Source organism: Gobius niger, assembly GCF_951799975.1.
Source record: "Gobius niger genome assembly, chromosome: 18".
Lineage (NCBI taxonomy): Eukaryota > Metazoa > Chordata > Actinopteri > Gobiiformes > Gobiidae > Gobius > Gobius niger.
The window spans coordinates 155,923-168,414 of record NC_136869.1 but is presented as its reverse complement, the minus strand read 5'-3'; the positions used below and the strand labels follow the sequence as shown (position 1 = coordinate 168,414).

Below are 12,492 nucleotides of genomic sequence, written 5' to 3'. Positions count from 1 at the left end.
GTTTGGAGGTTAGGGGGTTTGGGGGTTTGGGGGTATGGAGGTATGGAGGTATGGAGGTTAGGGGTTTGGGGGTATGGAGGTATGGAGGTTAGGGGTTTGGGGGTTTGGGGGTTTGGAGGTTAGGGGGTTTGGGGGTTTGGGGGTATGGAGGTTAGGGGTTTGGGGGTTTGGGGGTTTGGGGGTTTGGGGGTATGGAGGTATGGAGGTTAGGGGTTTGGGGGTATGGAGGTATGGAGGTTAGGGGTTTGGGGGTTTGGGGGTTTGGAGGTTAGGGGGTTTGGGGGTTTGGGGGTATGGAGGTTAGGGGTTTGGGGGTTTGGGGGTATGGAGGTATGGAGGTTAGGGGTTTGGGGGTATGGAGGTATGGAGGTTAGGGGTTTGGGGGTATGGAGGTATGGAGGTTATGGGGTTTGGGGGTATGGAGGTATGGAGGTATGGAGATTAGGGGTTTGGGGGTATGGAGGTATGGAGGTTAGGGGTTTGGGGGTATGGAGGTATGGAGGTTAGGGGTTTGGGGGTTTGGGGGTTTGGAGGTTAGGGGGTTTGGGGGTTTGGGGGTATGGAGGTATGGAGGTTAGGGGTTTGGGGGTTTGGGGGTATGGAGGTATGGAGGTTAGGGGTTTGGGGGTATGGAGGTATGGAGGTTAGGGGTTTGGGGGTTTGGGGGTTTGGAGGTATGGAGGTATGGAGGTTAGGGGTTTGGGGGTTTGGGGGTATGGAGGTTAGGGGTTTGGGGGTTTGGGGGTATGGAGGTATGGAGGTTAGGGGTTTGGGGGTATGGAGGTATGGAGGTTAGGGGTTTGGGGGTTTGGGGGTTTGGAGGTTAGGGGGTTTGGGGGTTTGGGGGTATGGAGGTATGGAGGTTAGGGGTTTGGGGGTTTGGGGGTTTGGGGGTATGGAGGTATGGAGGTTAGGGGTTTGGGGGTATGGAGGTATGGAGGTTAGGGGTTTGGGGGTTTGGGGGTTTGGAGGTTAGGGGGTTTGGGGGTTTGGGGGTATGGAGGTATGGAGGTTAGGGGTTTGGGGGTTTGGGGGTATGGAGGTTAGGGGTTTGGGGGTATGGAGGTATGGAGGTATGGAGGTTTGGGGGTTTGGGGGTTTGGGGGTATGGAGGTATGGAGGTTAGGGGTTTGGGGGTTTGGGGGTATGGAGGTATGGAGGTTTGGGGGTTTGGGGGTTTGGGGGTATGGAGGTATGGAGGTTAGGGGGTTTGGGGGTTTGGGGGTATGGAGGTATGGAGGTTTGGGGGTTTGGGGGTTTGGGGGTATGGAGGTATGGAGGTTAGGGGTTTGGGGGTATGGAGGTATGGAGGTTAGGGGTTTGGGGGTTTGGGGGTATGGAGGTATGGAGGTTATGGGGTTTGGGGGTATGGAGGTATGGAGGTATGGAGATTAGGGGTTTGGGGGTATGGAGGTATGGAGGTTAGGGGTTTGGGGGTATGGAGGTATGGAGGTTAGGGGTTTGGGGGTTTGGGGGTTTGGAGGTTAGGGGGTTTGGGGGTTTGGGGGTATGGAGGTATGGAGGTTAGGGGTTTGGGGGTTTGGGGGTATGGAGGTATGGAGGTTAGGGGTTTGGGGGTATGGAGGTATGGAGGTTAGGGGTTTGGGGGTTTGGGGGTATGGAGGTATGGAGGTTAGGGGTTTGGGGGTATGGAGGTATGGAGGTTAGGGGTTTGGGGGTTTGGAGGTATGGAGGTTAGGGGTTTGGGGGTTTGGAGGTATGGAGGTATGGAGGTTATGGGGTTTGGGGGTATGGAGGTATGGAGGTATGGAGGTTAGGGGTTTGGGGGTTTGGAGGTATGGAGGTATGGAGGTTAGGGGTTTGGGGGTTTGGGGGTATGGAGGTTAGGGGTTTGGGGGTTTGGAGGTATGGAGGTTAGGGGTTTGGGGGTTTGGAGGTATGGAGGTATGGAGGTTAGGGGTTTGGGGGTATGGAGGTATGGAGGTTAGGGGTTTGGGGGTTTGGGGGTTTGGAGGTATGGAGGTTAGGGGTTTGGGGGTTTGGAGGTATGGAGATATGGAGGCTAGGGGTTTGGAGGTATGGAGGTTTGGGGTTTGGGGGTTTGGAGGTTTGGAGGTATGGAGGCTAGGGGTTTGGGGGTTTGGAGGTTTGGAGGTATGGAGGTTAGGGGTATGGAGGTATGGAGGTATGGAGGCTAGGGGTTTGGAGGTTTGGAGGTATGGAGGTATGGAGGCTAGGGGTTTGGGGGTTTGGAGGTATGGAGGTATGGAGGTATGGAGGCTAGGGGTTTGGAGGTTTGGAGGTATGGAGGTATGGAGGCTAGGGGTTTGGGGGTTTGGAGGTATGGAGGTATGGAGGTATGGAGGTATGGAGGCTAGGGGTTTGGGGGTTTGGAGGTATGGAGGTATGGAGGTATGGAGGCTAGGGGTTTGGAGGTTTGGAGGTATGGAGGTATGGAGGCTAGGGGTTTGGGGGTTTGGAGGTTTGGAGGTATGGAGGTATGGAGGCTAGGGGTTTGGAGGTTTGGAGGTATGGAGATATGGAGGCTAGGGGTTTGGAGGTATGGAGGCTAGGGGTTTGGAGGTATGGAGGTATGGAGGTTAGGGGTTTGGAGGTTTGGAGGTATGGAGGTATGGAGGTTAGGGGTTTGGAGGTATGGAGGTATGGAGGTATGGAGGTTAGGGGTTTGGAGGTTTGGAGGTATGGAGGCTAGGGGTTTGGAGGTATGGAGGTATGGAGGTATGGAGGTTAGGGGTTTGGGGGTATGGAGGTATGGAGGTATGGAGGTTATGGGGTTTGGAGGTATGGAGGTATGGAGGTTAGGGGTTTGGGGGTTTGGAGGTATGGAGGTTAGGGGTTTGGGGGTTTGGAGGTATGGAGGTTAGGGGTTTGGGGGTTTGGAGGTATGGAGGTTAGGGGTTTGGGGGTTTGGAGGTATGGAGGTTAGGGGTTTGGAGGTATGGAGGTATGGAGGTTAGGGGTTTGGGGGTATGGAGGTATGGAGATATGGAGGCTAGGGGTTTGGAGGTATGGAGGTTTGGGGTTTGGGGGTTTGGAGGTTTGGAGGTATGGAGGTTAGGGGTATGGAGGTATGGAGGTATGGAGGCTAGGGGTTTGGAGGTTTGGAGGTATGGAGGTATGGAGGCTAGGGGTTTGGGGGTATGGAGGCTAGGGGTTTGGGGGTTTGGAGGTTTGGAGGTATGGAGGTTAGGGGTATGGAGGTATGGAGGTATGGAGGCTAGGGGTTTGGAGGTTTGGAGGTATGGAGGTATGGAGGCTAGGGGTTTGGGGGTTTGGAGGTATGGAGGTATGGAGGTATGGAGGTATGGAGGCTAGGGGTTTGGAGGTTTGGAGGTATGGAGGTATGGAGGCTAGGGGTTTGGGGGTTTGGAGGTATGGAGGTATGGAGGTATGGAGGCTAGGGGTTTGGAGGTTTGGAGGTATGGAGGTATGGAGGCTAGGGGTTTGGGGGTTTGGAGGTTTGGAGGTATGGAGATATGGAGGCTAGGGGTTTGGAGGTATGGAGGCTAGGGGTTTGGAGGTATGGAGGTATGGAGGTATGGAGGCTAGGGGTTTGGGGGTTTGGAGGTTTGGAGGTATGGAGATATGGAGGCTAGGGGTTTGGAGGTATGGAGGTTAGGGGTTTGGAGGTTTGGAGGTATGGAGGTATGGAGGTTAGGGGTTTGGGGGTTTGGAGGTTTGGAGGTATGGAGGCTAGGGGTTTGGAGGTATGGAGGTATGGAGGTATGGAGGTTAGGGGTTTGGAGGTATGGAGGTTTGGAGGTATGGAGGTTAGGGGTTTGGGGGTTTGGAGGTTTGGAGGTTTGGTGGTATGGAGGTATGGAGGTTAGGGGTTTGGGGGTTTGGAGGTTTGGAGGTTTGGTGGTATGGAGGTTAGGGGTTTGGAGGTATGGAGGTTAGGGGTTTGGGGGTTTGGAGGTTTGGAGGTATGGAGATATGGAGGCTAGGGGTTTGGAGGTATGGAGGCTAGGGGTTTGGAGGTATGGAGGTATGGAGGTTAGGGGTTTGGAGGTTTGGAGGTATGGAGGTATGGAGGTTAGGGGTTTGGGGGTTTGGAGGTTTGGAGGTATGGAGGCTAGGGGTTTGGAGGTATGGAGGTATGGAGGTATGGAGGTTAGGGGTTTGGAGGTATGGAGGTTTGGAGGTATGGAGGTTAGGGGTTTGGGGGTTTGGAGGTTTGGAGGTTTGGTGGTATGGAGGTATGGAGGTTAGGGGTTTGGGGGTTTGGAGGTTTGGAGGTTTGGTGGTATGGAGGTTAGGGGTTTGGAGGTATGGAGGTATGGAGGTTAGGGGTTTGGAGGTATGGAGGTTAGGGGTTTGGGGGTATGGAGGTTTTGGGGTTTGTAGTTCGTGTCACCGAGCGCCGCGTTCATGTGTGAGCGTCAAACTGAGCCCGGAGGAAACGCCGTGAGGGAGAAGCTCCGGTTTCCAGCCAAGAGCGAGTTGTTTTATTTAGTGCTCACTTTACACGGATCACTTTACACGCGCACACACACACACACACACACACAAAGAGTCAAGAGCCCGCCTCCTCCTCAGGTGAGAGGAGAGCCCGACCCCCCCGCAGAGAGCCCGACCCCCCCGCAGAGAGCCCGACCCCCGCGGAGCTGTTCACATAAACGCTCCTATAGAAACACTTTGGTCGGAGGCGTCTCCACAAAGGTCAGGCCTCGAGCCGCCGCTTCTGAGGAAACATCTCAGTCAATGATCAGAGACCTTTCACTGACAATGCAGACTGTGGGCGTGTCCTTGGGCAAGACACGCCCCCTCCTGCCTCCAGCGTCTGCGGTGTCTGACTGAGTGAATGTGACTGGTTCTTTACTGGAAACACTTTGGGCCTGAGAAAAGAAAAGCTCCAGAGTCCATTTACCTAAAGCTTCATCTGAACGTTGCTTTTAGAAGATCTACTGAACCAACTGCAGGAACGTCAGGCTCGTGTCAAACAGCTGCAGGCAGAACATCACCAGGCCTGAGTTTAAAGAACCCCATCCCGACACAGAACACAGAAAGGCTCGTAGTGCTTCACTGAAAGAAAGGATTAGTTTCACTGCAAACCAGAGTTAATTTCGTCGACTAAAATATTTAGTCTTAATTTTAGTCAAAGTGATATTTTTGTGACTAAAATTGGACTAAAACTTAATTAAAAGTTTCTCATGAGACTAAAACTGTGACTAAAATGTCCAGATATTTGAGTCGACTAAAAACAGACTAAAATTGAGACGATTTTTTTGACTAAATCTCGACTAAAATAAAATTACATTTTACTCAAAAGACTCAAACTAAAATAAAACATGTTGTCAAAATTAACACTGCTGCAAACAAAGGAACGACATGAACATGACAGGAACTCACACAAGGCCTGGTCCACACGGAGCAGGGCATTTTTGAATTGAGTCAGCCTCGTTTTTTTTTTTAAATGCATCCACACTTAACCGCGTACAGTGTTAATTTTGACAACATATTTTAATTTAGTCATTTACTTTTGACTAAAATGTAATTTAATTTTAGTCTAGTTTTAGTCGACTAAATTTAAGACTAATTTATTGGACTTTGCATTGATAATATTGATTCTAATCATATTTAATGTTGTTCCTCTGCTTCATGTTTCTGCTCCACATGAACAAAGCTCAGAGCTGATCCTTTAAACATGATCTGAGGCTCTTTCAGACGCTCAATACAAGTTTGGATGATTTTAGTCTCTCCTTTTCATCTTTATTTAGTCTGATTTTAGTCGACTCAAATATCTGGACATTTTAGTCACAGTTTTAGTCTCATGAGAAACTTTTAATTTAGTTTTAGTCCAATTTTAGTCACAAAAATATCACTTTGACTAAATATTTTAGTCGACGAAATGAACACTGACCACGTATGGGTTTTTTCATCATAAATTGTTCAAATTGCTCCACAAGTTTCTGCAGCAGATACAGTATTTTTTATGCAGCTGTTTTCACTGTAGTCCCAAACTCACCGTCACAGCTTCACAGACGACTGTGAGACCACACATACAAAGGCATTTGGCATTTTATGTAATCTTTCGTCAGATAAATAGGCGAGTTCAGCGAGTAACTTTCTTAACCAGACTGACCTCTGACAGACTGACCTCAGACTGACTGACCTCAGACTGACCTCTGACTGACTGACCTCTGACCTGGCATGTTGTGACTCGGCAGCAGCAGGACTGTGGCGTTGGTCTCTCCGTTTCCTCCACGAGAACGACTTTATCTCTAAGTTCTCCTGCTGAGGCGCGTCCCGGTGTTACGCCTCAAACTGCAGCCTGCTCAGAAACGCCCCCGCGCTGTTGTGTGTTCTTCATGTGGGACGTGGGACGGTTATTTGTCGTAAAGTAACTGCCTGTAAAGTGTAAAGTGTAAAGTGTAAAGTGTAAAGTGTAAAGTGTAAAGTGCTCCTTCACCTGCGCTGTGAGGAAGCAGAGCTGGAGCTTTGGAACGTCAGATGTTTCTGATGTGAACACAGGCCACGCCCCCCAGCTCGCCGCAGTGACGAGGTCCAACACTCCGGTTATTACAGTATGTCCACACTCAAACGTAACCGCAGGATTCACACATCTTCACTTTGGTCAGAGTTTTTAGAAACCTTTGTTTTTACAGACAGAAAACTCCGGTTTTGTGTGGTTGAGGCCGGATCGTAGGAAAATGTCTTCGGTTTGTGAGATTCCCTGCTACGTGTGGACTTTGTTTTTGTTTGTTTGTTTGTTTACTTTATTGTCCCCGTAGGGAAATGTGTCCTCTGCATTTAACCCATGCTTCGATGCCACTGGGGCGACCCGTCAGGAGCCCGGGAACCCATCTCCATGATGTGGAGCCAGGCTGATGGTCAGAATCACCTGGCTGGAGGATTCACCTATTGTACATGTTTTTAGTGGTAGGGGAAACCGGAGTACCCGGAGGAAACCTACGCAGGCACAGGGAGAACATGCAAACTCCACACAGAAAGGCCCCGTCCTGGTGGGAATCGAACCCGGGACCTTCTAGCTGTGAAGCGAGAATTCATGGAAACAGAAACTAGTCTTTTAACTCTGTCAGAGTAAAAAAACTAAAACAGGGTTTATTCTTTATTATTAAAAGATTTACAGTTTGGAACATTTTTACTTCTGTGGGATTTTTTTTTTTCTGTCTCGAACAATTTGGAAGAGTTTGGAAAACAGTTTTGAAAACTTTGGAAAATTGAATTATTTTGTTTTTATTTAAAATTTTGTGATTTTTTTAAAACATTTTTTGTTTAGTAACAGTTTGAGTCTCGCGTGTCTCGTCTCTTTGGTTCCGCTTCATCAGAATAAAAATCAGGGGCAAAACATTTCTACTGATCTAATTCGTAGTTATTTATTTTTCATTATTAAAAAACAGTTTATTCAAAACCAGATTAAAAATCTCTCTGAGCAAAACTTTGTTCCTTTTGTGTCACAAAATAAAACCAAACAATTAAACCTGGGCCGGAACATTATTTAGATTCCGTCGCTAAAAATATGTTTTTATGCAGAAAATGCCTCATTCCTTTATGAAAATAATATTTATCAGAATAAAAGCCAGTTTTAATAATATTTTTCAGAATAAAAGCCAGTTTTAATAATATCTCTCAGAATAAAAGCCTGTTTTGATAATATTTTTCAGAACAAAAGCCTGTTTTAATAATATCTCTCAGAATAAAAGCCAGTTTTAATAATATCTCTCATAATAAAAGCCAGTTTTAATGATATTTCTCATAATAAAAGCCAGTTTTAATAATATTTCTCATAATAAAAGCCTGTTTTAATAATATTTCTCATAATAAAAGCCAGTTTTAATAATATCTTTCAGAATAAAAGCCAGTTTTAATAATATTTTTCATAATAAAAGCCAGTTTTAATAATATCTTTCAGAATAAAAGCCAGTTTTAATAATATTTTTCAGAATAAAAGCCTGTTTTAATAATATTTCTCATAATAAAAGCCAGTTTTAATAATATCTTTCAGAATAAAAGACAGTTTTAATAATATTTCTCATAATAAAAGCCAGTTTTAATAATATCTCTCATAATAAAAGCCAGTTTTAATAATATTTCTCATAATAAAAGCCTGTTTTAATAATATTTCTCATAATAAAAGCCAGTTTTAATAATATTTTTCATAATAAAAGCCAGTTTTAATAATATCTCTCATAATAAAAGCCAGTTTTAATAATATCTCTCATAAAAAAAGCCTGTTTTAATAATATTTCTCAGAATAAAAGCCAGTTTTAATAATATCTCTCATAATAAAAGCCAGTTTTAATAATATTTCTCATAATAAAAGCCAGTTTTAATAATATTTCTCATAATAAAAGCCAGTTTTAATAATATTTATCAGAATAAAAGCCAGTTTTAATAATATCTCTCATAATAAAAGCCAGTTTTAATAATATCTCTCATAATAAAAGCCAGTTTTAATAATATTTTTCAGAATAAAAGCCAGTTTTAATAATATTTATCAGAATAAAAGCCTGTTTTAATAATATCTCTCATAATAAAAGCCAGTTTTAATAATATTTTTCAGAATAAAAGCCTGTTTTAATAATATTTTTCAGAATAAAAGCCAGTTTTAATAATATTTTTCAGAATAAAAGCCTGTTTTAATAATATTTTTCAGAATAAAAGCCAGTTTTAATAATATTTTTCAGAATAAAAGCCTGTTTTAATATTTTGCAGAATAAAAGCCAGTTTTAATAATGTCTCTCATAATAAAAGCCAGTTTTAACAATATTTTTCAGAATAAAAGCCTGTTTTAATAATATTTTTCAGAATAAAAGCCATTTTTAATAATATTTTTCAGAATAAAAGCCATTTTTAATAATATTTTTCAGAATAAAATCCAGTTTCAATAATATCTCTCAGTTTTAATAATATCTCTCAGTTTTAATAACATCTCTCAGTTTTAATAGTGTGTTTTAATAACATCTCTCAGTTTTAACAGTGTGTTTTAATAACATCTCTCAGTTTTAATAGTGTGTTTTAATAACGTCTCTCAGTTTTAATAGTGTGTTTTAATAACGTCTCTCAGTTTTAATAGTGGTTTTAATAACATCTCTCAGTTTTAATAGTGGTTTTAATAACATCTCTCAGTTTTAATAGTGTGTTTTAATAACGTCTCTCAGTTTTAATAGTGGTTTTAATAACATCTCTCAGTTTTAATAGTGGTTTTAATAACATCTCTCAGTTTTAATAGTGGTTTTAATAACATCTCTCAGTTTTAATAGTGTGTTTTAATAACATCTCTCAGTTTTAATAGTGTGTTTTAATAACATCTCTCAGTTCTAACAGTGGTTTTAATAACATCTCTCAGTTTTAATAACATCTCTCAGTTTTAATAGTGGTTTTAATAACATCTCTCAGTTTTAATAACATCTCTCAGTTTTAATAGTGGTTTTAATAACATCTCTCAGTTTTAATAGTGGTTTTAATAACATCTCTCAGTTTTAATAGTGGTTTTAATAACATCTCTCAGTTTTAATAGTGGTTTTAATAACGTCTCTCAGTTTTAATAGTGGTTTTAATAACATCTCTCAGTTTTAATAGTGGTTTTAATAACATCTCTCAGTTTTAATAGTGTGTTTTAATAACGTCTCTCAGTTTTAATAGTGGTTTTAATAACATCTCTCAGTTTTAATAGTGGTTTTAATAACATCTCTCAGTTTTAATAGTGGTTTTAATAACATCTCTCAGTTTTAATAGTGGTTTTAATAACATCTCTCAGTTTTAATAGTGGTTTTAATAACATCTCTCAGTTTTAATAGTGTGTTTTAATAACATCTCTCAGTTTTAATAGTGTGTTTTAATAACATCTCTCAGTTCTAACAGTGGTTTTAATAACATCTCTCAGTTTTAATAACATCTCTCAGTTTTAATAGTGGTTTTAATAACATCTCTCAGTTTTAATAATATCTCTCAGTTTTAATAGTGGTTTTAATAACATCTCTCAGTTTTAATAACATCTCTCAGTTTTAATAACATCTCTCAGTTTTAATAGTGTGTTTTAATAACATCTCTCAGTTTTAATAGTGTGTTTTAATAACATTTCTCAGTTTTAACAGTCTTACAGTAAAGCCTGTTTTAATAATATCTCTCAGTTTTAATAACATCTCTCAGTTTTAATAATATCTCTCAGTTTTAATAACATCTCTCAGTTTTAATAGTGTGTTTTAATAATATTTCTCAGTTTTAACAGTCTTATACAGTAAGGCCAGTTTTAATAATATTTCTCAGTTCTAACAGTCTTATACAGTAAGGCCAGTTTTAATAATATTTTTCAGTTTTAATAACATCTCTCAGTTTTAATAGTGGTTTTAATAATATTTCTCAGTTTTAATAGTGGTTTTAATAACATCTCTCAGTTTTAATAGTGGTTTTAATAACATCTCTCAGTTTTAATAGTGGTTTTAATAACATCTCTCAGTTTTAATAGTGGTTTTAATAATATCTCTCAGTTTTAACAGTCTTATACAGTACGGCTGCTGAAGGTGACTGTCTCCGTGTGGAGCGTCTGCAGATTTATGGCGCCCGAATCCAGATGGCGAGTTTTTGTGACAAACGATCGTCGCGCGGAGTTTCCCTGAGTTAGCACACGTGCGCGCTCACACACACGTGCGCGCTCACACACACGTGCACGCTCACACCCACACACACACACACACACACACACACACACACACACACACACCTGCTCAGTGGGACACCAGGAACATTACAGCAGAGACGCCTCACATTCTCTCCAATAAAATTAAACTCATATTTGTGCAGGTGTTTCTGCTCCAGAGGAAGTGGATGTTGGAGCTTCTGGATCAGTGTTCTCTGACTTAGAAGAAGCTCAGAGGGATTTTGGATCGAGTTTAGCTTTTGAATAAACTTGTTATTTGGAAACAATTGTGTAAAATGGTCAATGAATCCGTCAGGAATCAGATCCGTGTGTGAAAAAGAAGCTTCCGAATGTGTTCTGGCTGTTAAAGTGCGGAGTCTAACGGAGCGGCTGAAGTGCAGATGGTAAAGGTGTAAAAACGGCCCTAAAGTTTAGTCCTTACTCTGCGCTCTTTACTTTTAATGTTCGTCATTTATTCCATTTTATAACAAGAGTCCACGGCTTGATTTGATCTGCTCAGTGTAATGGTCTGGGTCTGGTCTGGGTCTTGTCCTGGGTCTTGTCCTGGGTCTTGTCCTGGGTCTTGTCCTGGGTCTGGTCTGGGTCTGGGTCTGGGTCTTGTCCTGGGTCTGGGTCTTGTCCTGGGTCTTGTCCTGGGTCTTGTCCTGGGTCTGGGTCTTGTCCTGGGTCTGGGTCTTGTCCTGGGTCTGGTCTTGTCCTGGGTCTGGGTCTGGTCTGGTCTTGTCTTGGGTCTTGTCCTGGGTCTGGGTCTTGTCCTGGGTCTGGGTCTGGTCTGGTCTTGTCTTGGGTCTTGTCCTGGGTCTGGGTCTTGTCCTGGGTCTTGTCCTGGGTCTGGGTCTTGCCCTGGGTCTGGGTCTTGCCCTGGGTCTTGTCCTGGGTCTGGGTCTGGTCTTGTCCTGTGTCTGGGTCTGGTCTTGTCCTGGGTCTGGCCCTGGCCCTGGTCCTGGTCCTGGTCCTGGTCCCGGTCCTGGTCCTGGTCCTGGTCCTGGTCCTGGTCCTGGTCCTGGTCCTGGTCCTGGTCCTGGTCCTGGTCCCGGTCCTGGTCCTGGTCCTGGGCTCCGCTGCTGCCTGTGACTGTGGGTCACTGGTGAATAATGTAAAGTGTAACCGATCCTTAAGCACTGCTCACATTCACTCACAGGGAGAGCAGCGCCACCACCAGGCCTCATGAGGACATTACAGGTCCATGTGTCACAGTGAGAGCAGCGCCACCACCAGGCCTCATGAGGACATTACAGGTCCATGTGTCAGAGGGAGAGCAGAGTTTAGCCCCTGTGTGTAGATATAAACGGCATCTCTGGAATCGCCCATATATGGTCATGTTTGAAAACAGTTAAGGGGGAAAACAATTTTGAAGAAAATCTAAACTTTCTCTAATTATTCAAAAACTACTTTAAAGGAATAGGCCACCGTTTTTACATACTGAGATATGTTCTTACCTAACCTTAGTGGAGTTAATATATCCCCGTCTGGTCTTTGTCCGTGCGCTCACACATACGCAGCCTCTCCCACATGTCACATAGCTCCAAAAAAGCTCACGATAGAAGCTACCAAGCTCTTCCACGTGTTCCCTATTTAAATAAAGTTACGTGAAGTGTTTTCATGCCAAGTATATTTACACAGAAATGTAACATGTGGATTTTATAAGCAGATAAAAAGGGGAACTATATTGTGAGGCGTAATGATACAGGAGCAGTAACTCCTAAAGGTTATTGACGGAAGTGAGCGGGGGAGTCTTTAGGAGTTACTGCGCGGACGTTTTGCTCCTCGTTTTACTCCTCGTTTTTTCACTTCTACTGAACAATCTGCTGTGAGAAAATATCCATATGGGCCTGATTTACACTTGACTTTATTTATGCGATAAATAAGTTCATATTCCACCAGAA

The 12,492-nt window shown here is 43.3% G+C and overlaps 1 protein-coding gene across 1 annotated transcript in view; it reads left to right on the top strand.

The window, feature by feature from the left end:
- The window catches only part of LOC306977839 (sodium channel protein type 2 subunit alpha-like), a gene marked incomplete at its 3' end in the record, with an annotated part of 145,736 nt that overhangs the window by 85,952 nt on the left and 47,292 nt on the right, over positions 1 to 12,492 (top strand). The window lies entirely within an intron of this gene.